Source organism: Cuculus canorus, chromosome 3, assembly GCF_017976375.1.
Source record: "Cuculus canorus isolate bCucCan1 chromosome 3, bCucCan1.pri, whole genome shotgun sequence".
Classification (NCBI taxonomy): Eukaryota; Metazoa; Chordata; class Aves; order Cuculiformes; family Cuculidae; genus Cuculus; species Cuculus canorus.
This window is the reverse complement of record NC_071403.1, coordinates 30117195-30143258: the sequence shown is the minus strand read 5'-3', so window position 1 is coordinate 30143258 and position 26064 is coordinate 30117195. Positions and strand designations below refer to the sequence as shown.

The 26064-nt window shown below is 41.7% G+C and overlaps 1 protein-coding gene across 1 annotated transcript in view; it reads right to left on the bottom strand.

Moving 5' to 3' along the window:
• The window catches only part of PRDM1 (PR/SET domain 1), a 101752-nt gene extending 77745 nt beyond the window's left edge, over positions 1-24007 (bottom strand). The window contains exons 1-2 of the mRNA XM_054062925.1: positions 23896-24007; positions 22551-22589 (exon numbers count right to left, since the gene is read on the bottom strand). The gene's annotated coding sequence lies outside the window, so the exon portion shown is untranslated. The remainder of the gene's footprint in view (positions 1-22550; positions 22590-23895) is intronic.
• Positions 24008-26064: the final 2057 nt, after the last annotated feature.

Below are 26064 nucleotides of genomic sequence, written 5' to 3'. Positions count from 1 at the left end.
TGTTGACATCTCTTTAAACTCAATAGCAAGGGTGTTTCCAATTTCTTTCTTCATTGTCAGGATATGAAGATGAAACTGCATACATATGAGAGCCTCCCCAAAACCTCATGTGAGACAGGTGCTGTAATAAATAGTCCGTGGCTAAACCCTACAAGGGTCTGTAGGAGACACTATTTAAAAGTATGCTATGTGTCCTGTGATTGTTCACCTGTGGTTTCTGGTTAAGAGCTATAAGCTTTTAAAGTATTACAGTATTTCTATGCAGGACAGGATGGAAGAGGAATAACTAGAATGTAAATCCTGAAACTGTAACCAGAGGGCTTTGCACAACTGACACAGTGTTTACACTTCAGATATTAAATTACAATTTGATTAACCTACTTAGTAGAGTTCAGATGATAAATGTGATTTTGGTAAAATTATTTTGCTGGAAACAGAAACTTCTCTAGACTATTTAAAAGACATGATGAAGTTAAACACTGTTACAGTGACTTAAGGAGTATTTTGTTTCACTATGACACTGGAAAATCAAACAAGACAGTTTCAGTTTGAACTTGAGTAGGTTCTCATCAAAGGCTTTCAGTATTTTCAGTTTTATTCTAACAAATTTTATAATTTTTATATTGTTGAATTTTGATGAAATTATTAATGAAATGTATCTGTATTGTACAAAGTCTGCATCACTCTTTCTAACACAGTAAGTGGATGTCAGCTGCCAAGTCTATCTTGCATGGCTCACACAAGGACTTGGCAATTGAGATCACCTGGGCTTCCTCAGCTTATGCTGAAAAGTACCACACTTCACACATAGTCTTTCAGGCTATGCCTGTACAGATAAAATACTTCAGCCTTCACACCTCCCTCCTATCTATCTGCTCAGCACTGGCCATGGGGCTAGTTCATTTTGTTCTAGCATTTGACTCTGATTAGCTTTTGCCTGCAAGAACTCTACCTTCCAACCCATCCCTCCTAACAAACAGTGTGCATGTTTGTGTCTGTGGCTTTTGGAGACTAGCTGCTTTTAGCCCACTATGGATAAGGCCCTTTCTGCAGTGATTTATTTAACAGCACCAAGGACTATGTAGATCTTTTGACTATTTTGGTAGGCACATTCTCACCTGGAATCTCCAAGCTCTAATACAGACAAAGAAAAGTAACTGAGGCAAAAGAAATGCATTGTTAGCAAAACTGATTTCAATTCAGACTGTCATTAAAAAAAAAAAAAAAAAACACTGGAAAAAAAGGAAAAACAAAAATATTTAGCTAAAATTAGCAATTGTGCTGAATACCTCCATCATGGTTGCCAGATGACAGTAAGAAACATGAAATCTCACTTACTTGCTTAAGTGAGAGAGCCTGGAGATCTTTTGTAGTCTAACTGTAATTTCCAGTATTTTGTATTGCTCACTTTATGGAGACAGAAATAGACAAGATACCCCACATAAACATGAAGCAGTATTACAGTAAACATGCGTTTTTCTTAATTTTAGGGAGGCGCTTGCCACATTTGTTTACGGAATCACTCATTCTGTTTACAGGGACATTAACTGCATGAGTATCATTTTTCCTCTCTGTGATTTTTATACACTGTGCACTCACTCTGAAAGTAAGTCAGTGGACTCTGGTTTATGCAGTTCAAGCTTAGTAATACAACATAGTCATTATGTTGCTTCCTACATCCATTAGTTCTTCATAGAGCTGACCCCGAAATAAAACAATGCAAATGGCATTAACGCTCAAACCGAATGCTGCTGTGCTGGGAGAAACGGAAAGGCACGAGTGTGTCTGCAGCACCACAGCAGCAGTAGGAGCTGCTCAGCCAAGCTGCAAAGACCGCCACTGGGACTTGGCAGGAGGAAGCAAATCCAGGGCTGACAGCTTGGAAAGGAGGAAAGGGGGCACCAGGGGATCTGGCATAATCACAGAGAAGAAATGAAAAGCAAAAGGCAGAACAAGAGAAAATATATGCTAAAACTTGAAGGAAACCAGACTGAAAGAAACAGGTGTGGACAAGTAGGTAAACAATGAGGGGTAAACCAATCAGTCATCGTTCTTATTTTAAAAAATAAAAGAGTAGATGAGAAGGGAGAAGCAAGCCCACCCTTTAGATAGGACACAGGAAAAGGAAAGGTGAGAAGGAAGGTAAGACAACTCAAGAAAAATGAGAAAATTCTGAAACTTCCTCCTCCCCCCCCCCAAGACAAAAGTTCTCCCTTGTTTTATTTTTCCTTTGGCCAAAAACATGCAGACTACAAGAAAGTAAAAGGATGATTACAGTCTCACAGTAATGATATAAAGGAGGGGAGCAAATTGGATATCTACTGTATTCATCAGAGGATATGTAAGGGAGTAGTCAAATTCAAGAACACTGCAATGCAAAAAGAACATTTCTTCAAGGAGGAAAACTATCAGTCCAGCAGAATTCATGAAATATTACTGCAAGCCCACAACTTTGTCCCAAAAAAATAGTAAAGAAAACTTCCGTCTGAAACTTTTCCCACCATTTTAAGACAGTTGGTATTTAATCTAAAGAGCCTCCTGCTGAGTGTTGATCGCAGCCTGTAGCTCTGCAATCCAGCCTCATCACGGCCCAGTCTAAATAGAGCTTTAATAAATATGCAGCTTACATTCACTCAAATTCCAACTTGTTTAGAGTATGATCTCTATTTCCAAATGTGTAATGACTAAACTGATGTTTGGGGAATGCTGAATTTTAGTGTTGGGTCTCCAGCTTTAAGATTGTTGTGAAGCTGCTGCTGTTTGGTGCACCAGCAATTTTATCTGGAAAAAATAGGATGTGTTTTCAAATACATGGTAAGCCTACAGCTATGGCCAGACTACACTACTGTAAATGCCTCAATGATGAGCTCACGGGCACTGCATCTCAGGTAGGGGCTGTTTTCTGACTGCAAATATTGGTCAACATTGTAGCAAACAGGAAAGGGAGACCAGAATGGTATTTGTTTCAGCCCAGGTGCTTCCCACCTTGCTCCAAATGATGGTCTTGCAACTGGTTTGCTTCTACTTCTCGGTATTCATTTTAATGGTGTAGGCACCTCATTGTCTGTTCTGTACCTACCTCGAATCACACTGAGCCACCCCATATCACAGCAAAGCCCCACTGAACAATAACTGATTTATAGACATCCTCAGGAGTCCAAACATGAGAAAATTAGGTATGTTCAAATCCAAACTTCATAGGAAACTGGAACCTAAAGAACTGCAGGCATCACTTCTATCTACAAGGGCATTTTTAAGCTCCCTAGAGACCCTACTGCCCTGCTGACAAGATATATTTTCCTCGAGGAAAAAAAAGGGAGACCGCCTGTTTGGAAGCAGATGAGAAGGCCTCACAAAGTCCCCACTTAAGTGCAAAGCACTTCCTGCTGCAAGAGAGCTGGGACTGCAGTTGCTCCTTCAGCCAGATACCTCATCCAAAATAGCCCCTTCCCACCTGCCACATCCAATCAGCAATCCGGAGGAGGGCTTTTACGGAGTCCAGCTATCATTTCCTCCTGTGTTAGATCCAGCTAACACCATTGCCCGCTCCAACATTACTGCACTGACTGACAGGGTCAGTCCTTGCTAGATGTCACTAAATCAACATCCCTCCAGGGTCTCTTTCTGTAGAAAGAATATGCTCTCTCGGGTGACCTTCAGAGTTCACAAGTGACTGACGCAGAAGCCCCACGCCATTCATCACTCCGTCAGGAGGGGACATTTGCAGAGGGTCAGAATGGCACAGGACTGCCATGAACTTCCTGCACCCTGCTTCCCTGCATACCAAGCCCCGCTGCTTCCAGTGATTCATTTCTCTGAAAGAAGGAATAGAAGGTGAAGTCAATGAAGCTGCAGTGCACACAGCAGAGGTCAGGCCCAGGAGGGAACCCGGAGTGTGCGCACATGCATACACAAGAGAGACAGAGAGAGGGCAAGTGTGTTTTCTATTAGCTGCCTGCTATAAATATTACCTTTCAGGTCAAATATTTTGTTTTGAAAATAGCCAAATCCCAAGGACTGCTTCCACCCATCAATCTAAAAGGAGGGGAAAGAAATGTCAATGCCTTCTCTTCATCTGAAAACTAGCTCAAAACAAACAAGGTCACGTCTGCTTTATGGCGGCTAACAGTGATGTGCGATTTCTATCAGCTCCTCTTCTGTTCCCTACCAAAGTAAGATAAAAGCCAGATTTCTGATGCATGGAGGAGCAATTCCCAGGATGATCCCTGGAGGAACAGTCCCTGTGTGAGCTGTGAGTTGAAGTGCCTATACAGCAGATCTAGAACTGACCAAACCAATTTGAGATGTGAACACACAATATAGCATTAGTTAGTGTACAAAGATATTAAACCATATAACCAAAACTAAAAGACTACAGGGTAGATCAATTTACCAGGAGGTAAGAATCTTGTTTGATTAATACCTCCTTTACATTTAATAATCGTCTCATTTAAAATAAAGGGAAAATGATACAGCCTCCTTCACCTTACATTATGAGTTGCTCTCTGAGGACTATTTGGGAAAAATAACTGCTTGGCTGACAAGTGACACCTAAGACTTGATAAATGGCCTTGTTTCCCTTAACACAGCCCTTACCGGGGTTAGGAGGAGTTGGGAATACAAATCAAGAGACTGCCTTCTGAATTCCCTCAGCTCAGAGCCCAGCTGTGGGTGGGCAGGCAGTCACTGAGAGCACACCTGCTGCCCACCTGCCAATGTCTGGGCCACCCCGCCGACCGTTCCCACTGGTGTTTTCTCTATTTGCTGAACAACTGACAAGGAAGAGGCCTGTGTCACTCTGCTCACAGCCACGCAGAGCGATGGGGGTCTGGGCACCAGGGGTATCTTAAGTTTGCAATTCTGACTTATAAGAAACCCTCAAAGACATTCCTCGGAGCGCCGACTTTTTACTCATTTATGCTGGGTGCTGCACTAAGTTTTGTAAGGTAGCGTGTAAACATCACAACATCAAAAACCAAAGCAACGTACTCCCCTCTAAATACACTATCACCAGCTTCACAAAGATGATTTTTTTTCCATTCTGGCAGCTGCAATCACATATAATAAATCCTCATAGTGTAATTTTTATGGCCTGCTAAATAGTCTGCAGTAAGTTTTGAAAAATAAGAACTTAATAAAGAGACCACACTATAGCCTGGCAGCAGAGTGCCTAACCTGGCATGCTAGCTCTGTCCCGTGAGTCTGTGCGGTGCGAGGAGGAGGCCCTAGACACACCTGACCCATCACTTCCCATCCTCATACTCCCCACAGTGAATTTGGAACTGGCAGCTCAGTGCTCAAGCACTTTTCTCGAGTCCAGATATATGCATTTCCCTCAAACTCAGCCATGCTAGCAGTTAGGCTGCATAGCTGGTCAATAATGATTTTTATACACCAGCGCAGCCAGAACTATCTCAGCCGAACTGGAAATATTAGCACTTTCCTGGGACAGAGAGGTAGGAAGTGGGACAGCAGAAATAGCTATTGCCAACTGTTTGCCTGGACTGTGCATTAATAACTTGGAGGTTGCAACACCATTGTACCCTAAATGGATGTCCAGAGTTTGGAGTAGTGAAAGCATTTTTCAAGTGCAAGCCTGATGCTCTGCCATGTGGTGCACCAGTTCTGTATGCAGAGGGGATCAGGAAGGCAGAGATCACAGGGCCACCCTTCTGTCCTGCAGCACCCCAACCTGCCACGCCAAGAATGCACGCTGATGCGTGTGCTGCAATAGTAGCTATTCTGTCATGATAATATGTGGGACCCCCTTAATTTTCAGTAATCAAGTTGAGCATGTCCTTCGCTACTGAACTCCACTTTCTGCCATTTCTATAGAAAGCCTGAGTTTTGAAGAAAAGGAAAACCCTCTCATAGGGGTGCCTGTCTGGCTGCCCTAACACAAGTGGTACCTATGCAGAAACTGAGAATTATTTCTTCTCAAACCAGCCAACACCATTTTGTGGCTGAAGTACCAATGATCCAACTAACAGATTAATTACATTAATTAATGTGACTGCAAGGACATTTCTTACCTAGCAGAATACCTAACCCCTTTTTTCCAAAACAAAGCTACTTAAAAGGCAGTGGCAGTGTGAAGAGTATAGCAAAAGGGCAGTGAAATTGCCCCCTCAGAAGCTCTTAGTCACTTTGTCCTTTACCATCTTCCTACCATGTCCACTGCCTACAAAAGACAGAAGTGGAAGGTTTACCATATTTACATAATGTGTAAAGATCTAATCTTTACATAATTATGACTGAAAGAGAGGCACAGTCCTGTCTTATACTGTCAGATCAGCTATACCAAAACCAGCTCCTTTACGGTGACAAACTGCCCGGGCAAAGGAGGACTGTGCAAGAGGAAAGCAAGAAATAAAGACCTTTAGGTGCTTGCTATGTAGGTCCTGCCCCAGGCATAGGATTGGGTAGAAGTAGCAGTGGGGTGAAAGGCAATGCCAATATTAAGGAAGGGTATATATTCAGCAAAAGTATGAACTGCCATAGATGAAGAAATTGCCATGTGTGCTAGGAACCACAGGGAGACAGCAGGGCCCCCTTTGCCACCTGAGGCGCTACGCTCTGGGCACCAGCATTTGAGGTGCCCTTGTCTCCCTAGGCATCTCTAGTTGGCGTTGCCGTAGTAAACAGCCACTGTGCAACTGTTTGTCACTGTTATGGCTGCTATGGTTTATGCACTGGAATGGGATTATCTGGAGTTTTTAGGTGATTGGGCTGGGATGATGACTACCTGGCTGAGATTCAAATCAGCCAAAACAGATTATCCTAGAGGTGCAGAAGGCAGATGGGGTGTGAAGGAAGGGTAAGCCTGTATAAGCCCTTCCACCTGACAATACAGACTTTTACACAACTCAAGTTTGCAGCACAGAGGTCTTGTTAGAGACAAAGCTGATACTGCACTAGACCCACATCAAAGAGCCTTTATTCTTCGCCTGTGCTTGGTAAAGAACGAGCACCCTCTTATTTCAGACGTGGACTTCTGACATTTACCATGTTCCGGTCACCTCCAGAACAGGCTACTGTCATGGCTTTCCTTGCTCTGGTTCTTAAGATTACTCAGAAGGTGAAGTGAGATCCAAGACGCAACAGCCTTAAGTGGGTCTTTATGATTACTTAGGCAGGAGGGTTTGCAGGCTGAATTTAATGCAGTGGTATGGGGTTTTAACTGCAAATGCTTTCAGTTTCCACAAGATATATGTTTGCCTGTGGTGCCACAATATAATTCAATGGCACTATATATCTACATAAGACTATTGATATACAAGAAGCAGCATGATCTAAATGCTAATCTTCGGTTTGTAATGAGTTCACTGGGGAGGGAGACTTCTCCTCTTGAAAGATCGTTTGCTATTTTTGTATTCTCTCAATTATTCTCGGTTTTGCTCAGTTATTGAGAACATTTGCTTTATATTTCTTAGAAGAGATAAATTTTACATTAACTATAACCAGGCAGAAGGAGGGCTGCTAGCCTGTGCACCTCTGAAGGAGTAACACATACAACCTCTTAGAAAGTCTTAGGCACTGAACACTGCAATTCAGTACTCTGAATTCAGTGGCTGTGCTGCACAAAGCTACACTGTACAACCATACAGCTTTCAACTCTACAGTGAGATGAGATGGAGTAAGATAACTGCTTGTCACAGAAAATTCAGCCTGTAGAAGAGAAGGTGCAGAGGAGATCTTACAGCGACCTTCCAGTACCTGAAGGGGGCCTACAGGAAAGGTGGAGAGGGGCTATTCATAAAGGTTTGTGGGAATAGGACCAGGGGAATGGGTATGAACTGGAGAGGGGCAGATTTAGACTAGACATTAGGAAGAATTTCTTCACCATGAGAGTGGTGAGACACTGGAACAGGTTGCCAAAGGAAGTTGTGGCTGCCCCATCCCTGGCGGTGTTCAAGGCCAGGTTGGATGGGGCCTTGGGCAGCCTGATTTAGTGGGATGTCCCTGCCCATGGCAGGGGCGTTGGAACTGGATGATCTTTAAGGTCCCTTCCAACCCTAACTATTCTATGATTCTATGAACTCCTTGTGACACAAAATTCACGCCTAGAATTATCCATATTTAAAGATACAAAGCTATGTCACAGTCCTCAGGATATATTTTGCTGTAAATATTTCTCCTAAATATAAAATAATGTAGACCATATTACCCCTACCACCGTAAAATGTTTTTTCTCTTTCCTATCATCATCATAATTCTAAAGTGGAAAGTGCTGAAAAACATAGTTTTTCTGAGAGGAGTTTTCAAATACACAAAGTCTGCAAACTTCTAAAAAGTTTAGTAAACATGCCCACGGAAACAAACACCCCTGCAATGTTTCCAATGTAAATGGTGCAGCTAGGTGCTGATGTATGTGGACCAGAAAGTGAGACAGGAATAAAAATTAACAACTTCAGTGAGATGTTCTCAGCTGAGAAACATTTGGTAAATAAGCTAAAAACCTAAGTAACTAAAGAAGTAGCAAATGCCCTTTTATTCTGAGAAGAAATAGAATTTGGTAAAATATGTATGTAGTTCACTATTAATTTTTACTTCCTATGAGCTCCAAATGCACGTTAAGCATCTGCTCTTGCCAAGCTGAACAGTGTCGAGTGCAGCAGTATAAACAAGTTTACTTTTTCAAGTCAGGAGACATATGGCTATGTTGCTTCCCCTTATTTTCTTCAAAATTCTGGGAAGTTTTCTTTTAGTAACTTCAAGCCACGCTAAGATACCAGACACTGTACTATTCAGATCCAAGAAAGGGTCATCAAAAAGCAGATGGAAGAAAAGAGCTGTTTCAAAACCAGTTAAGAAGGGAGGAGGTTTTTTTCCTACACAGTGAAAACATTTTGTTTTGAGATGAACGAACAATGTTAAGAATGTGAAACAAAACATGTCTCATCAAGGTTTCCTAAAGAAAATTTGTGTAATTTTAAAAAAATATATATGTTTTACTTTGAAAGGGATGCTCTGAGATGCTGTGCTCTGAAAATGAGTAAAGAAATTAAAATCTTAAAAATGTTTCAACTGAAAACTCTCCAACTCATAACCAGAACAACAAATTGGATTAATAACCAACCAAGTTAATTGCTTTCCAGAACGCCATATTTTGGCAAACAAAAAATTAGTCACAAAATCCTCTTTTATCCAACTTTAGCTAAAAAGCACAGGGCTATTTCCACCAATGTAAGGGATAGAAGAGCTGCTGTGACTTGGTTCGGATCACAGTATGCCTCTCTAGTTGCCAAAGGCAGATGGTGCTCTGCAGAGCTCCAACCACACTTTATCACCTTATTTTCCCTCCAACTACATTGGAGATAGGATAGCCGAAAGATACAGGAAAGGCAGGGAAACCCCCCTATTAAGGGGAGGAAAGCTGGAGGAGAGTAAAGTACACCAGAATTTCCTTCAAGCTGAATTTCCTGGGAGCTGTGCAGGCAGGGGTGTTTGTATGAAAGCCATATTCAACAACTGCAGCAGAACACGGTATTGGCCTCACTCCCATGAAGGGGAGCCAGTAACATCAATCAAATCTTGCTTGACACGCACTTCAGCAACAATGGAAGTTATTAAGTCGCATAATTTTCTTGTATACTTCTCAAGTTATCTTCCCCCAGCTGCCTTAACATACATAACTTCAAAACACCAGCCAGGTAACCTCACTGATCACAGCCGCTTCTTGATATCTCTCTGCCTAAATAAATACAACTCCCAACACCAATTTTTTGAATCTCCAGTCTCCTCCAGGTTGAGAGCTAAGGACTACTATCACTTGCCTCTTGGTTTTTTTCACCTTTTTTAACTCATGACAGGACTTTACCACTACACTTACTTTAGTACCTCTGTGGAAGACTGAACCAAAAGAATGTCCAAAGCTTTCTATTTTTGTTTTCATATACATTTGTTTTCCCCTGTTTTTCCTTCAGGAAAACCCAGAATGCCCAGCAACACAGTGCACCTTACAAAACATGTGCTACTGCTCAGTGAGTGCTTCCTTTTACTTACTAGTTATGATCAGTTAGTGGGAGCAGAGATTCATTATGCTGCTGAATAATTCCTAGGAACGTAATTTATGAATCTAGCATGAAAAAAATGTAGCTTACTTTATAGTAGAAGTCTCTTGCTCCCCATGTTAATCCTTTACAGGAAAACTGAAGGTGACTGTTCTTACACATACCACAACCATTTAAGTCCCTCTCCACTTTCTTTAGAAGTCTCAAAAAAAAAAAATCCAAATTAGGTATGTGTTTTAATGTACTTCATAAAGCTCTTTCATTTCATTCTTCAGGGGAAGGAAAAAAGGGAAATTTGTTGCCTTTTTTCCAATTCCTCAGCTTCATAACTGGCAATGAGTAACTCCTGGATGGTTATTTCCCTCCATCATCTATTGTGGTGAAGCTGACACAGTAATTCCTAGCATACAGTTGCAAGGAAAACCCCTACGGTGCGTTAATTTTCATTATACAGTGCTAAAAGGATGTGCAACTGAGGTTAAGGAGCTACCATGTAATGCACTGCACATCTACGTCCTGTTTCAGAGAAGCACTCAGTAAAAGCTTAGCTTCAAGCGTATGAATGATCCTACCCATTAAACTGGTACCTCTCAAGGAAGTAAAGCTGAGGATGCCATGACTGAATTCACACCTCTCCTACATCAGCAGCAGTTTGACATCGCTATAAGAGATGCCTGCCTTTACCATCTGACTCTCAGTCATAAATGCACCTGCTTTTTTCAGCTCAGTTAACAAATGACAGCAAACGTTTAAAGTGTACATTTCCCATTTTGAGGACAGCCAGAATTATCGGAATACAAACCTGCTGCCACTGAGGCTGAGGGGTTCAGAGCTCACATCAGCACTCCGTGATGCGAAGAAAAACATTTCATGGATTTTCAGCATATAAAGTTGTTGCAAGAGGTGCCAGAAGAAATAATTTCAAGTCAAACAGTTGGCTTGATGGCTCTGCTAATTACAGGCCAGGACTGCTCCTGCTGGGCTGAAGAAGGCCAAGGCTCGCTGTCAAGCAGACGGATTAGCCACTTGCCCATCAAGACCACTGCTCGGTGTAGACAGAGACATGGAAGGAAACATAAGAAGGCGGCATGTGCATAACCAAACAGGCTACCTCGCTGAAAAGAAACCCCCTAAAGCCACATTCTCCTTCATTAGCACATGAAAATAAGGTAATTGAATACTTTATTCTCCCATCCAGAGCCAAGATCCATCACTCATGGAAATGGAGTTTTGATAAGGTGGGGTGTTTAAATGAGGCAGGAAGAGTCTTTGAGTGTGTGTTACTATGTTTATCTGAGAGAAGTCCCACTTAAATATAAGTGAAAAAGACATAAAAATCACTTTATCCTATGAATCACTGAGACACAACAAAGCTTCTCCGTGAATGAAACTTAAACAAATCCACTATAACGTTATTCTGGTTATAGAAGGCATCATGCTTGTTGCTGTGTTTATTTTCGTATTAGAAATCCACCTTTCCCCCTCCTGTGTTTTGCTTTGTTTTTTTTTTCTCTTGTCTTTGAGCACTCCGTCTGACTAGCTGTTTTTTTGCTGGCTTTTAACATCACACACATCAAGAGACAAAAACTTAAGCAAACGGCAAGGCAAGGTATTTTAACCAGACATTTGTTGTTGTTTTTTTAAAGTTATGCATGTCGTACAGTCAGCGGTTTGGGTTTTGATTTTTTTTCCAACGCTTCAGCTGATGACCAAAATAAGAAAATAAATTTAATAACAGATCTATCATTCCCAATTCCAGACTGAGACAGCTTCTACTAAAGTTCATTAGCCTTGTTTTAAGAAAAAAACCCTCCACAAACAGGGAATGTAAAAATTTCTGATATTTAAAAGGCAAAAACATAAGCAGACAGTGTTTATCTTCTTTAGCAAGCTAAACAGCAACAAGCTCATTTTCTCCCACTGGCTGATCACCTTAAGTATGAAGTACAGTGAGTGGCATTTCCTCCAGAAAAAAAAATATTTACGTAAATACTGCAAATAGACTCCTTGCTTTAGCCAAAAATGCCTGCTATGGTATTGCCAAGTCTTTTGCAGAAAGCAGGAATTCCAGAAGCATAGAGGACAGATTGCACCCTTGTTTCTTGGGCTTAAATTAAAGCAGTATATTTTCCAAATTTGGAAATTGTTGTGCTGATATATTATCTCCAAACATTATGGAAACTACTAGATAATACAGACCTGCTCTCAGTCACTAGCAACCACAAGGATTTTGATAACATTTACAACAAACACGCATACACACCACAGGCTTTTTAACAGGGACGTATGAACGTCCCCAGCTTTTGTCTTGCTCTCTCATGTGTACAGACATGTGATCAAACAACGAAGAGGCTTTCCTGCTTAGAAATATGTGTAATAGCCACAGTACTAGGGAAGAAGGTTCATGTCAACATTAGCCACGCTGCATTTTTACACCACTTCGAAGGTAACCAAACTGCAGTGGTGCTAAGGCAGTGCTACCATTTCTCTTGCCCAGGCTGTCTGCTCCCACCTGCGTCAGCTGGTGGTGGTGGAGTGTGTCCAGTCTTGTGAAAAGCCAGTACAGGGAAATAATCCTACGGAAAGCTACCTGATTCTCTGAGGCTAAGTCAGCAGGTTGAGGGCTCGTACAGGATCATCTGTGAGCCAGCTCTAGTGCTGGGGAGAAGACATGAAGTGGACAGAAAGACAGAGATTAAGCTGTTGTGGACCTGCACCTTTTGGAACAATGTGGCCAAATGACCAAAGATGGACTAGAGGTAAACCTGAAGGGCTGGGGCAGGGTCCAGTAGGTAAACATTTCACAAACCCTGCTTGTAGTCAATGTTATGCTGGGAAAATTAAACAGGTTAGCATCTGAAGACAAACATCCTACAGACTGAAGCTCCAGGAAGCGATCTTTAAGGTAACTAGGTCCTACCATGTAGCTTTCAAATATATATATAGCAGCAGCATCTTGATGTCACTGTTTCAGTTTGCCAGCCCCCAAAGACAAAGAGTTAAAACAGCAACCACACAGTACCACCAGCTGAAAAGCAACCACACTCCTGCTTTCCAAAGAAGTAGTGGGCAAGCAAAGGACAAGCTGGACTGAAGGCTTTTCAGGGAAGGAATTACAATAGTCCAGCCTCGTGATCGTAGCAGCATGTGCTGCTGTTGCACCACAACTGCATAGGCAATAGCAAGGCTGGTAACCCTTTTTTGTGTTGGTGGCTGAATAGACCTTCTAAGCAAAATTATCAGGCCACAAATTAACACCCCCTTTAATGCCTGCCAACAGAAAGCAAAAATAAAATAAAACCATGTGGCCGAGGGTTGTGTGAAATGGTGTCACAGGCCTTACTGCATATTTTCCCCACCCTTCGACTGGGAGAACACACTGTGAAAACTGTGCAACTAAAGCAAACATTTGCAAATTATACCCAGCTTGTGATTTTCTGTGGAATAAATACGGGTGAAACAAAATGAGGGCTCCATCTGACTGTATCTCAGAAATCTTAAATCAAACTGTCCGAAGAACAGTCTTTATCGCCTAATAAAATACTGATTTCCCAGGCCTAAGTACAGTAAGTAAACAATGTGCCCCATTAATTCATCCAGAGCAAACTGGAGCTGCAGAGCCCTCAGGGAAAGAGAAAAATCTGTATTATCAAAGCGCTACTAACTTTCCACAACATGTTGAGAAAAGATTGCCAGAGGTCTTACGCACATTGAGCATAGACAGTAAGCAAAGCTCTGGATGACCACAGTTACCCAACTCTGCTGGCTTACTACTTCTTACCAAACGTGCCCTAAAATCAGACACATGAGTAGTTTCCCTTAGGCCATGTCTACACTCAGATTTCCATGCAAAATTCTCACAGTGGTACTGCTGGCTTTGTTGAGCCAATGGAAAATTCTTCCTGAAATTCCCTGTTGCTGACAAAACCCCAGCACTGAAGCAACATGATAAATTACATCATAAGCTGCCAAGAAGTCTATCACCACCAAAACGTTAATGCAACACAAGCAGAAAAACTCTGAAGACTGATGAGGGGAAGGTAGTTTTGACTCTCATGTAAAACACCTTTGTTATACAGAAATCAAGTTGGACACGTCACAGTATAGGCAAAAATTTGACAACAAAATTCTCTCTCCATCTTAATAAATAAAAAAAGCTAGTGTTTCTGATTTAAGCAAGTTCAGTTCTCTCTCAGAAGATGAGACTTACTGCCAGATGTAAGAGCATACATCAGTATGACATAAATTCCACATAACCTACATAAAAAGAAGGAAGTCTATTTTATTTCTTCTGCATATCTAAAATTTAATCTAAATATTTTTGTAAAAAACAGTGCTTAACAGTAGATGAAGATTTAACAGGTGTCCTTGCTCCCAGGTGTAATCATCTTTTTCATTTGTCCATGTGAAAAAAAAAAGTTATTTAATGAGCAGGCTGAAAGTGATGATTAATTAACACAATTTCTAGGGCCTGGGATATCTTCCTCTATTTGGAATACATTTCCTTTAGCTGTAAGCAAGCTGGAAGGCAAGAGATCGGACTCATGCTCACCTTTTTTCTTTTAACTGGCATGTAAGTGATCGAATATGCTTAAGGTGGTACGTGTTTGTGAAAGCTTGAAGACGATTCTCAGCTTACTTATCAGCCTTCCTGACATCAGTCATTCAGCAGTAACACAACACTGCCTCAAAACTCAATGCTTTTTTTGAGTGCTTGTGACAATATTGCAGTGCTGTCCAATGCAAGATCAGCCATCAGTTTTCATGTTTAAGCGACAGCACTTGCTCATACTATTTCTTCTTCTAATCACTGAGATCTGCCACTTTTTGAACTGAATATCCACATCCACTAAGTGAACCCCTGAAAAAAGTCACCTCATTGAAGCAGACTCATGACTGATCTTCTAGTGAAAACTTGCAAACAACGAGCAAGACGACAGGTCAGAGTTGGTAAGACATTTGGCCCCTTTCCCTTTTTCTTACTACAACACCTAGGGAACCTTTGATCTGAATGTCAGCAGTGAAAATACACAAACAGATACTCTCTTATTATATACTCACAGGTGTACATTCCTAAAACTGTTACATTCCATTACTTTCAGTTGTGCTGGAAAACAATACCTTCAGAAGTTGACCTCTTCTCTCCTCAGACTGCACCGGTGTCCAAGTACAAAGCATCAGAGCTAGCATGATATTATAAACACCCGCAATGATCATGCTGACAAATTCAAGCAGCACATAAAAGGACACGGCCAAAATGCTGGAAGAGGTTTGTCTGCATTATTTACACTGTGCACAGCTTTACAAATCGCAGAGAAAAGGTGCTCCTCATGCTCAGCAGGAATGCTTCTAGGTCAGAGAGCTGCAGTTTTGATGGTGAGAAGGTTGGATTTAAGGCTAACTGAACTCGATTTTGCCAGTGTAGTGAGAATAGAAATCTTGTTGAAATAGATACAGCCTCTGTGGACGTTCAGATCACTCCCCATAACAGCATGCAACACATCAATTGTTTGGGCTGGGGCTGTTGAATGCAGAGTCACATTTATCCTCATAGAAATAATGTTCCTACTTTTAAAAAATCAGTCTCCAGCTTTGGCAGCTTAACACAGGAGGCAGTGCTCTTCTGTTAAAAATATGCCAGTAACTGGAAAGGAGGAAAAAAGCGTAGGGGATTTCTCCATTTTTCTGTTTTGCAGAGTGTTTATCAGCAGGCTGATACTGCATCTCCTTTGTTAGAAAATTAAAAGTTGAACTGCAAGCATAAAAGCCACCATGAACCAACCATGCAATAACCTTCAGGCATTTTAAGAGCAGTAGAGGTTAGAAGGGCAGCTCCTGACTCTAAACAGCACCTATTGTTTCTCTTTCTTCTTGAATAACAAAAGCAGAGCTGAAAGCTATTTACCTGGTTTTACCTCAGTCAGATCTCATTTCCCCTTTAATTTTCAGTAGATGATCCTATCAAATAGTGTCATTTCTAACAACTGCTTTGATCAGATATATTTTTTCTGTGTTTTTTTTTTTATTTCATTAGTAAGTTCTATTATAGATAAATCAGCATACTAGATCACAGCAGAAGAGCACTTAGAAGACTTCAGGGCTCTGCTGATGCATATTTAAATTAAGGATAACTTTTTTAAGCTTATAGGTTAATGCGCTTTCCTTTTAAAATCATGAAGGTCAACTTACAGTACAAGGCTCTGATCTTGCAAATACTCCCACGCGAACAGCTTTCTGTCTGCACTGTCCCATGTGTTCCTCTTTCGCTGCAATCCGGTTCGTATAACTGGACACTTAACTTGCACAAATCTGACTGCAGAGCAAGGGTGGTAAAACTACGGATCTTCCAGACTTTTGGGTGTCCTGCTGTTTAATCTAATGCGACCAATATATTACTCAAATTGTTTATATTGCAGAAGTAAAAAGAAGTTTGATTTCAAAACAAAAACCTTACACAAGTAGGCATCCTGCAGAGGTTTTGTGACTGGTTGGGAGCAATCTGCAGTTAATATATAAAATCCTCTGAGATCTAGCCTTGACAGAATCCTCACTACACACAAAAGCAATCGAAAATATATTATTTCTTCCACTGTTTTACAATATTTAAAAAACTTTAAAAGGAAAATCTTTTGAGAATGTTTTCCTCTTTAGGAACAAAGTTCACACAAAACTAATCATTTCTAGTATTACTGATCTTCACTCAAAAAATATTTTCTTTTTCTACATTCTCTAAAACACTTCCCAACATCCACTTCTGGCCTTTTGTACACTTCTGCTATTTCATTAAAAAGGTAAAAGTAATTACTTGAAAATAGTTAACAAAAGTAATTCTCCAATTCATAAGCTGCAGTTGTCATGATCTTAAGGAACTGAACAGAGATATTATTTTATTTTAGCTATAAATTTTTATTTTAGCTATAAATGCCAATAAAGTATTTGCAACCCCAAAAAACACCACTAGACATAGCAATCTACAATGCAAGTTTTATGGCGTTTGATTCTTCATCATTAGCTGGAATTTGTAAATACCATATATAAGTTTAAGAAAAGCATTAAAATCGGTGAAATAATAGGATTTCCCCTCTCTTATGAAAGCATCTTATAAATCAGTATTTTTAGGAAATTCTGGGATGGAAATGTAGAATTTTCCATACCATAGCATGCTACCTATGAAATCTGATTTCACTAAATATTACATTAGTAGGACCAGGCTCTCAAGTCAGTATTGTATCAGATCCTTAGTTGCTATAAACTGTCACAATTCAACTGGAGCTGACATCCACTAGGACTAATTTGAGACCTGCAAAGTGTTTTTGACAATGAAATAGGTACAAAAAAAAACCTGAAAACATATTTCTTGCACAAGCTGGAAGTCTACTGGAGACACATTTTTTAAAATGGCTCTTAGAGCCTTACAGTCAGGCTTAGAGTTCTGTTAGAATATTTTCACTTTCTGCAAAGAATGTACCACTGATAGAAAATAAAATCAAGATAGGCTCTGAAAAATGCTTTATGTTTTTGGCATCAACTCTTGCCCTTTTGCTACCCCATTTCCATCAAAAGTCCTTCCTAACTACAAACAAAAAGGAAATCAACATCTGAGTGCCTGTAAGAACTAAAATTATTGCATATATTATTGGTTTTCTACATATCTTTATTGAGTCACTTAAAATGTTGTAATTACATATATTTCCTGCTTTAATAAAATGCTGGTGAAAGGTTTCGTTACCATGGTCCTTTATAGCTCTGGAAGAACTGGCAAGCTGGAAAGAGGAAAGTAACTTTCTAGTGAGTTCAAAGGAAATGGAATATACTCATTTCCACTTGCAGAATCCACTCTTTATCAGGCTCTACAGACATTTCTAAGTGACCTTCTGCAGTACAGCATCTGGGCACAATATTTTCATCTTATTGCTTTTTTTCCCACTGAAGATATTATTAGTTTATAAACTCAGGGGAAAAAAATGGGCATAGGGTGAGAAGATGTTTGAGGGAAAATGTATGATTAGGCAGTTAATTATGTTCTCCTCATAGCTGCTGTGCATGTTAGTATTTATGATTGCTCTGCTGCTTCCAAATCTGAATATAAGCACATATTTATAAGTATGCCATATTTCTTCAAAACTGTCATTTTTGGGCAACACCTAACAGACCTGATTATTTTTCTGCATTACTTAAAAAAGCAAATTTTGTTAAAAATATTTATGCTGAAATTCTAAAAATGGCATTATACTTCAACAGGGAAGAGCAAGATTTAGCTTGAACTTTGCAAAATGAGTAGCTCTACTCAAACACAGGTTTCCTGTGTGTAATAAGAACTAATTTATTAAAGGCTTGGAAGATAAAGAAAGATAATTTATTTCTCATCTTTACTGTCCAAGTATCATTTGAGTCTTCCCACCACACAAGATGTTCACAATCAGCATTTTCAATTACTTCATACGGCTGATGCAGTTTAGTAACTAAAACATTAAGATGCATGGCAGACACGATAAAATTATTCTGGGAAATAGATGGGGGGGCAATGTTTCTAAACTTCTTCACATGACATAAATTAATACTAAGAGTTACTAACAACAGTATTTAGGAACCTCTAATCACAAAATCGGTATGATCAAGAAGCTATTTACAATACACCTGCATCTGGCAAGCTAGACAAGACTGGAGTGGTTTTGAATAAAATGATGCTCCTTTTCAGGTGTGACTTTGAGGAGGACAGTTATCTTCACAGGCTTGAAGGGGAGACTAGAGCATATATAACTAATAAACCATACATGATAACACAAAAGAAAAGCCACCAAAGACTTAAAGGAGGAGGAAAGTAAGCAAATGTTATCCCATCCTCGTTCCACACTTTGGAATGTGGGCAGATCATAGAAAAGTTTAAGTGGTAAGAAGATTAAAGGAAAACTGTTAAAGCCAAAAAGGACACTCACATCATCTGGTGCAAGTCAGCCAAGTCTCTACAGACTTCAGTGGAGATACGCTGATTTACGCCAGTTGATGTTTTGGCCCGACAGCTTCATAGAAGATACTATCAATTAAATGTGTGTTCTATTTCGATTAAAAGCTTCTCTCACCATCAGGGCACATCTTGCCCCAGCTGGAAGCCACTCTGGCATTTCTCTTTTTGCTAGAAAGTACCCTATAGGCAAATTCCAAAATAATAATACTTTAAAAAATTAAAAATCTAAATTATTTGTCAACTACTGTTAGCTATTATTTATCATTTTTTGGCACACACTGACATACCAGGCACTTTACAGAAAATACCTCGAAGACAATTCCCTGTTCTGCAGAGCTTAAAAGACAAGGGCCAGTCCATTCTGTAAACCCAGAGCACTGCTTTACCAAAAATTATTGCAGAAATTTCTGTGGCATTCCTCACTCTAGTAAGATTGTACTTATTACGCATGCTAGCAATTTCATGTCTTAAGTGACGAACACAGCAAGCAAGGGAGGATAAAAGAGAACAACATTTTCAAAGAAATTATTCAGACACACTACATCTGTAAATCTTTCTGAATCTGAACACTTTTTCTGTGCATTTAACATGAACAGTTTTCACCAAAAAAAAACCCACCAGGTCTTAAGGCCTTATCTTTCAAAATGTCATTATGCAACTCTATGATGCTTAGCATGTGGTTTCTAATGTGATACATTGCTAATGAAGATATCCTTAGCATTGGTTTCAATAAGAAAGAGGCATCGGGAATGGTGGCAGCAATTCTTGAAGAGTAACACCCATATGGTTTCAAGCACAGCCACCCAGCCCTGCATGGAGCAGTGCAACTGCAAACCCTGACAAGCTTTCCACCCAGCCTTCAAAGCAACGAGAAAAGTGGAATATGAGGCCAGCTGTGAAACTGAAAGGGCTATCAGGTTTGAGGAGGGCTGCAGGGAAAAAACTCATAAATTACAAGACTTAACAACTATTTGGCTTCACACTTAACTTCACATATTGTATATCAGAAAGCCACGACCAAAATTTCAGAGCATCCAAGAAGGAGACCTATCAACTATCAAAAAGCATTTCTAGAAATACTGTGTTTTCACATCATCAGATATCTTTCCAAATCTTAATTACAACCAACCAATAATTAGTATTAATGAATAAGGCAGATCCATACTGTCAAAGAATTACAGAAATGAACCTACCTAAAATATAGTGAATATATGCATAAAAGCATATTCCCTTCTTTGCCCCATTCTCTGACAACATTTCAGTACTCTCTCAGCTTGGGTCTTTTACAAAAGCTAACACTTTTATACTACACTGAGGCTATAGTATGTTTGGCAACACATAAAGTACAAAAAAAAAATAAATCTGTCAGACTTCTTCATTCGTACAAGGCTTTTAGGAAAGTGATTTTTATTATCTATCTATTGTTATTTTTAGGACATAGATAGAATCAAGTTAGTTTTTGCTAGTCTCAAAGAAGTTAATTTTGCAAACAAAGCCACAAGAAATCAAACCTGTGACATTAGACAATCTGCATTCATGCATTAATTTTCAAAAACATAATCTTGGCCATTAAGAAGAGAGTTTCCAAATATCAGTTAAAATCAGAAATACACAGCACTGTATTTCAATGACAGCCATAAGACATGAAACATTATTATTACTAAACACTTCAGCAAGCTCTTAGCAGCTGCTGAGAACATTACCATTTCTACGGCTTTTGGCAAGATTTAGCAAGTTTGGAAATCAGGAAGATGAGATCTAGTAATGACATTTTTAGGATCTCAAAAATAAAAATAATAATCTAAGCAATCATACGTGCAATATGCAGTTAAACTCTCAATTGTACTACTCTGCCTCTTCTATAGTTTCATATTATGTTGTAATCTTTTACAAGAGGAAAGTCAGTATTACTGAGTACTAGAGGTACTCAAAAACTTTAAAACTCCCACTGTGAAACAGTACACTGTTTGCCAGTGTATATATACTTCCCAAATTGTATTAGCTGTTTTTTAAAGGTTAACTACTTCAGAGTGAAACTGATGGAACAATCATTTTAACTTCTACACAAAATGCTTTACAGGAATTACTGTGTTTTAATTTGTTGGACATATTATACTGCCTTACCTATTTCATGTAAAATTATTTCATCTTTTGAAGCATTTGATTAACTATTCATTCTAAGGATGCAGTGTCACACGTGAATTTATTACTACAGAAAAAAAATGATACTGCTAGCAGTAGAATTCATGGGAACACTTTAGCATTAGAAATTCTTTCAGATAATTTAATCGGCTCTTATTTGCCTGAAAGAAATCACATATTTAGAGGAGAGAGGTATATTTTTGCAAATTCCTGTAGTTCCTCTGGAATTAGCATTTAATATTTATCAAAAAGAGCAAAACGAAGTTCATCTGAACAGGAAAGCTAGGACTCGAGTTAATTTGTCATCCACGATTATCACTTGGAAGTTCACCAAATTTATTAAAGACAACTACTGTGTGATAAGGACAGTGCAGACACTATTAACCATGTCATTTAAATTGCTTGAGTTGGCATGGTGCCCAATTCCTTTAGATCAGTATATCAACACACTTGTTGTTGGCAGGGACTCATTTAATGGAGGGAAGAGGAACGCACTCAGAACTGAGCGTGCTGTACAGATTCCTATAGTAACTTATGAGCATAAGCAGTATTACTCTGTGTTTGTATTTTTGATTCCTGGACAAGACAGTGACAAAATAATGACAACCAAATGAAAGATCCTGTTCTTCCTAAGGGGAAAAAAAAAATAATGGGAAAGCATTTTTACAGTTTTCATTTGAAATTACTTAAATTTGCATTTACTTACTTTGCTTGTAACTGCAACGCTGACAAATTAAGCCACCCCCCACCCTCCCAATCCCTTGCTCTGCCAAATTTTATGGTCACATATCTCTTCCACCCCTGCTTCCTCCCCACAATCTCCTGCTTTCACTTCATTAAGCCTGTAGGAAGAAGAAAAGTTCTGGTGGCCGGACAGTTTCAGAGGTAGGTAGAGAAATTTTATTTCACTTCAGACAAGAACCATGCCACAAAGTAACATAACAACACATCTGTGAAGCTGCAATTAGAAGGTACAAGGACATATATTTTTTTCAATTCATACCAAAATCAGTACTAACGTCTGTGCTAGAAACAACCTATATGTTAAGTTCGACATATTACTTCCACATGTAGGAAACAGCTGAAACAGAAACTTTTTCATCGTACTCTTCATCTCCTGTTCTCCTAAGCTATGTCCTGATGAGGGAAAGAAAGGTTATCCTTTTTTTTTGGAAGGGAGGAACTCATCAGCTCTAACAAGCATCGTGGTGCATAAAAGCAGTTTACTCGTTTGCTAAAAAAATGCTGCTGCTTCCCAGTATCCGCGCTGTGGGCAGCAACCGCTCGGGATTCTCCTGTTTTTCACTTCCCTGGGACACAGAGGCATGGGTAGGCTGGCACTGCGGCCCGAGGGGCACGGCAAAGACTCGGGGAGCTGCACAGTATGTAGCCCAAATGATGCAATCACTGAGGGGAAAAGGTTTTCTTACCTTCCAGAAACCGTCCTCTGGCGTCTTCAAGTGAACGATCTGGAAACACAAACAACAAAACCCCCTCAAGTAACAACAGCACAACCTGCAGCCACCCCCGCCGCTCCGCCGTCCCGCCCCCAGCCCCCACCCCCCAACACTTTCCCACCGCTTGCACTGCAAACACCAACTTTCCCGTGGCATTTATTTTTTACTGGTGAGCCATAAAATCGCCTGCTTGTCCAATTAATGCGAGCATCGTCGTTTTCATTTACCTTTCACCATCTCCAGGGAAGGAAAGTAGAGGGGGGGAAACAGAAACGCAAATGCATGAAAGAAGCTTCAGAAACACGGGTTTCAACTCATTTACGATCCCAGATAAAGGTTAATAGTTAAACTCCTTCCTTTCCCTCCACCCTCGCAATTATTGATGCCCTTCAAGAAATGAAATGTTTTTTTGTTCCTGTTTACCAGAGACTAGACAAGCGGTCAACATCTCCACTTTATTTACGGGTTGAGCAAGAGCAGTTCCTCAAACATCAACATTTTTTACGTTAATCCTGGAGAGAATCCACTTCTCTAAAACTATAAAATTTGCCAACTTCTGTAGTATTTATTTTTAACGAACGAGAGCGAAAGCCTTGAGCGATCCCCGCTGCTCTCCGAGGAGAGGAAAGGGGAAAGTGCAACTCCACTCTCCCAACTTTAAAGCCCTTTTCTCCTCCTTCCCACACCACCCCGGCCCCCGGTCACTCTTCCACTCCCCAAAATCTCTCCCCTCCCGATCCCCGACCTGCTCCACGTCCAGTGGGATTTCAAGGGAAAGGAAACAAAATCTGCCAAGTGGTTCCTTTCGGGCGATTTCTTCAACCTGTCTGGAGGTTTAAACCTGAAAAACAAACACCTCTATTGAATGCAAACTAAGCTTTGGGGGGTTGCCGAGTTAATTCCCCCGCAGACAGTTACTCTCAGTGTCCGGTTACACAAACATACCTACAGACAGGTTGGAGAGGAGTCCCTTGGAAACCAAAGCGGGGGTGGGGGAGGGAATCCGAACAGGGACAGAGTTTGGAGCGGGGGTGCTCGGGAGGGCAGCGGGGCGGTCAGGCTGCAGAGAGGGAAGGCAGATTTAATATCGGGAAGGAACGGGGAGAATTAAAGCAAGGGGCAATCCAGCAAGGAGCAGAGACCCCAATGTCAATTGGGGATGGGGGAGGAAGGGAAAGGGGGTGTCCTTTTGGCTGGTGGCTATAACAAGTTTTTATACACAGCCTAAATAAAACAAAGGGAGGAACAAACCCCGCGGGCTGCGGAGCGGGTCCAGCCCCGCTCCGCCGCCCTCGCACTGCATCTCCCCCCCGCTTACCTGCCGCTGCGCCCCGCATCGCGCTGGGCTCCGCGGGGCGGCCGGGAAGAGCGCTGGGAAAAGAGCCACGGCGAGAGCAGCGACAGCCGCCGCCGCGGCCAGAGGAGGAAGATTAGTAACAATTAAAGGGGAAAAAAAAAGAAACAAACAAGAAACACACAGAGAGAGACGACCACCCTAATAAGCCGCCGCGACCATCCCGGAGGGGCCGGTCCCTCCCAGCGGGGCAGCGCTGCGGGGCTCCTGCCCTGCCTCCCGCGCCGCCGCCTCGGGCACCGGCGTGAGCGCGGGGGGAAGATGCTGCTGCGGGATGGAGGGGAGGCGGTGCGGGATGGAGGGGAGGAGAGGCGGGATGGAGGGGAGGCGGTGCGGGGCTGCCGGGCGCTGCTGCCGCAGCGGGCGGAGAGGGGGCACACGCACACACACACAGACGCACACACCCCCTCCGCAGCCCCGCGCGGCCGGGCCGCTTCCCGGCTGTCACATGGCTCCTGCCACCACCCCCAAGGGGTTTCGGGAGCTGCTTCACTTTCGCTTTTGGCCCCACCGAGGGGCTCCCGGGGGGCGCAGCCGCAGCCCCCCCTCCCCGGGGTGCGGGGCTGCCCCTGGCCCCGCTGCTCTGCTCGCCCAGCGCCCTCAGCCTTCCCCTCCTCTCTGAAGCAGGGGGGGAAAAAAGAGAATAAGAACAAAATCGAGGGCCCTGTGGGTGCTCCTGGCTAGGGAAGGGCACGCAATGCTACAGCAGAGGGATGCTGCAGGGCCACTAGTGGGCACGGGACATTTCAGAGCCACAAGCGAGGACACTTTCTCTGGCTTCTGGTGGGACTGATCTCCTGTACGTCCCATCCCCTTCAAGCTGCTTGATGGCTTCAAGCAGTTTGTCTACAGGAGTCTGTTAAAATCCTTCTGGAAAACCAGCACCGTGCCTCGAGCAATTTCCAGTATCCTGTGTGGGCACATGGCCGAGCCTCTGCGGGTCTTCTCTCTGCTTCCCACCAGAACACTCTATCCCCACCCAGACAGGCATAGACTACTCAATGCTCCGCCAACAGCCAGTCCAGCATCCCATGTTTACACCAAGGAAGGATCTGGCCCAGCATGTTGGGTTTTTTGAGCTTGGAATGAACACCTCCAGGGTGGAACGCACACTCAATGCAAGTGTGTCAAATCCCATTGCCTCCCTGCTTCATTTTGAAGAGTTATTCAAAAGAAAAGGGAGTTATGACTTCTGTCTTCCTGCCCTCTTTTACTGTAGGCACCCCACTCTTGTGGATGTGTCCCTCCTGCATGAATGACATTTGCTGTGAGCATGGCTGGTCGAAATGTTGGTACCATTCAAACCACAGGGAAGAGAGCCAAAAAGGAGCAGTAGCCTCCTCCTGACAAGCCCTCCACGAAAGGTCCGTCATCAGCATGGTGCTCACAGGCAGGTGGTCATTAACCACATAACAAAGCTGGTGGGTCCCAACAGTTCTCGGAAGACACAGCAGGACTTACTTCACTGATGATGGCTTCACATCCTCTTTGTGGAGACAGTGCTGTGCGGGTGAGTCAACTGGCATTCTGTCTTTGCTAATGCTTTTATGTAAGGTCTCTCACTCTGGCCTTCTCTCAACGATCATCAAACACGGCACAATGCACGTTCATCATCTTTAAAGAGCTGGCATGTAACCATCTTCCCTGAGCCCTCAGCGCAAGCACAGCAGCAATTCCTTGGGTTTCGAAGCAGCTCAGCTGGTGTCCATGCCAACCATCAGTCTGCGCATGCTGTAAAGCACCAGCACATGCTCCCACTTGGTTCCTCCACACCTCAGCCTGCTCTCCCCAAATGTCTGGCATGTTTTACACAGCATGAACAAGGAAAATATAATTACAGTGGGTTTTATTTGGGTTTTTTTTTTTTATTTTCAAAGCACAGTTAGATGAAAGATTGCCACCCAGAATGTACATTCCAGCGACAACAAATGAAGTCCCAGCTCCACACATTATAGTATTCTGTTCTGAGCTTTCTGTTTCTGAACTACAACTGTTAGCCTTGATGTTCGCTGTTAAATGTAACAAAAATGACTGGCACTTGTGTTTGCATTTCTTCGTTTTTTAGCATTTATCATGAGGCAACAAGAAGCACTGATAAGACTATGAACAAATGCTCCCTCAACAACCATCTAG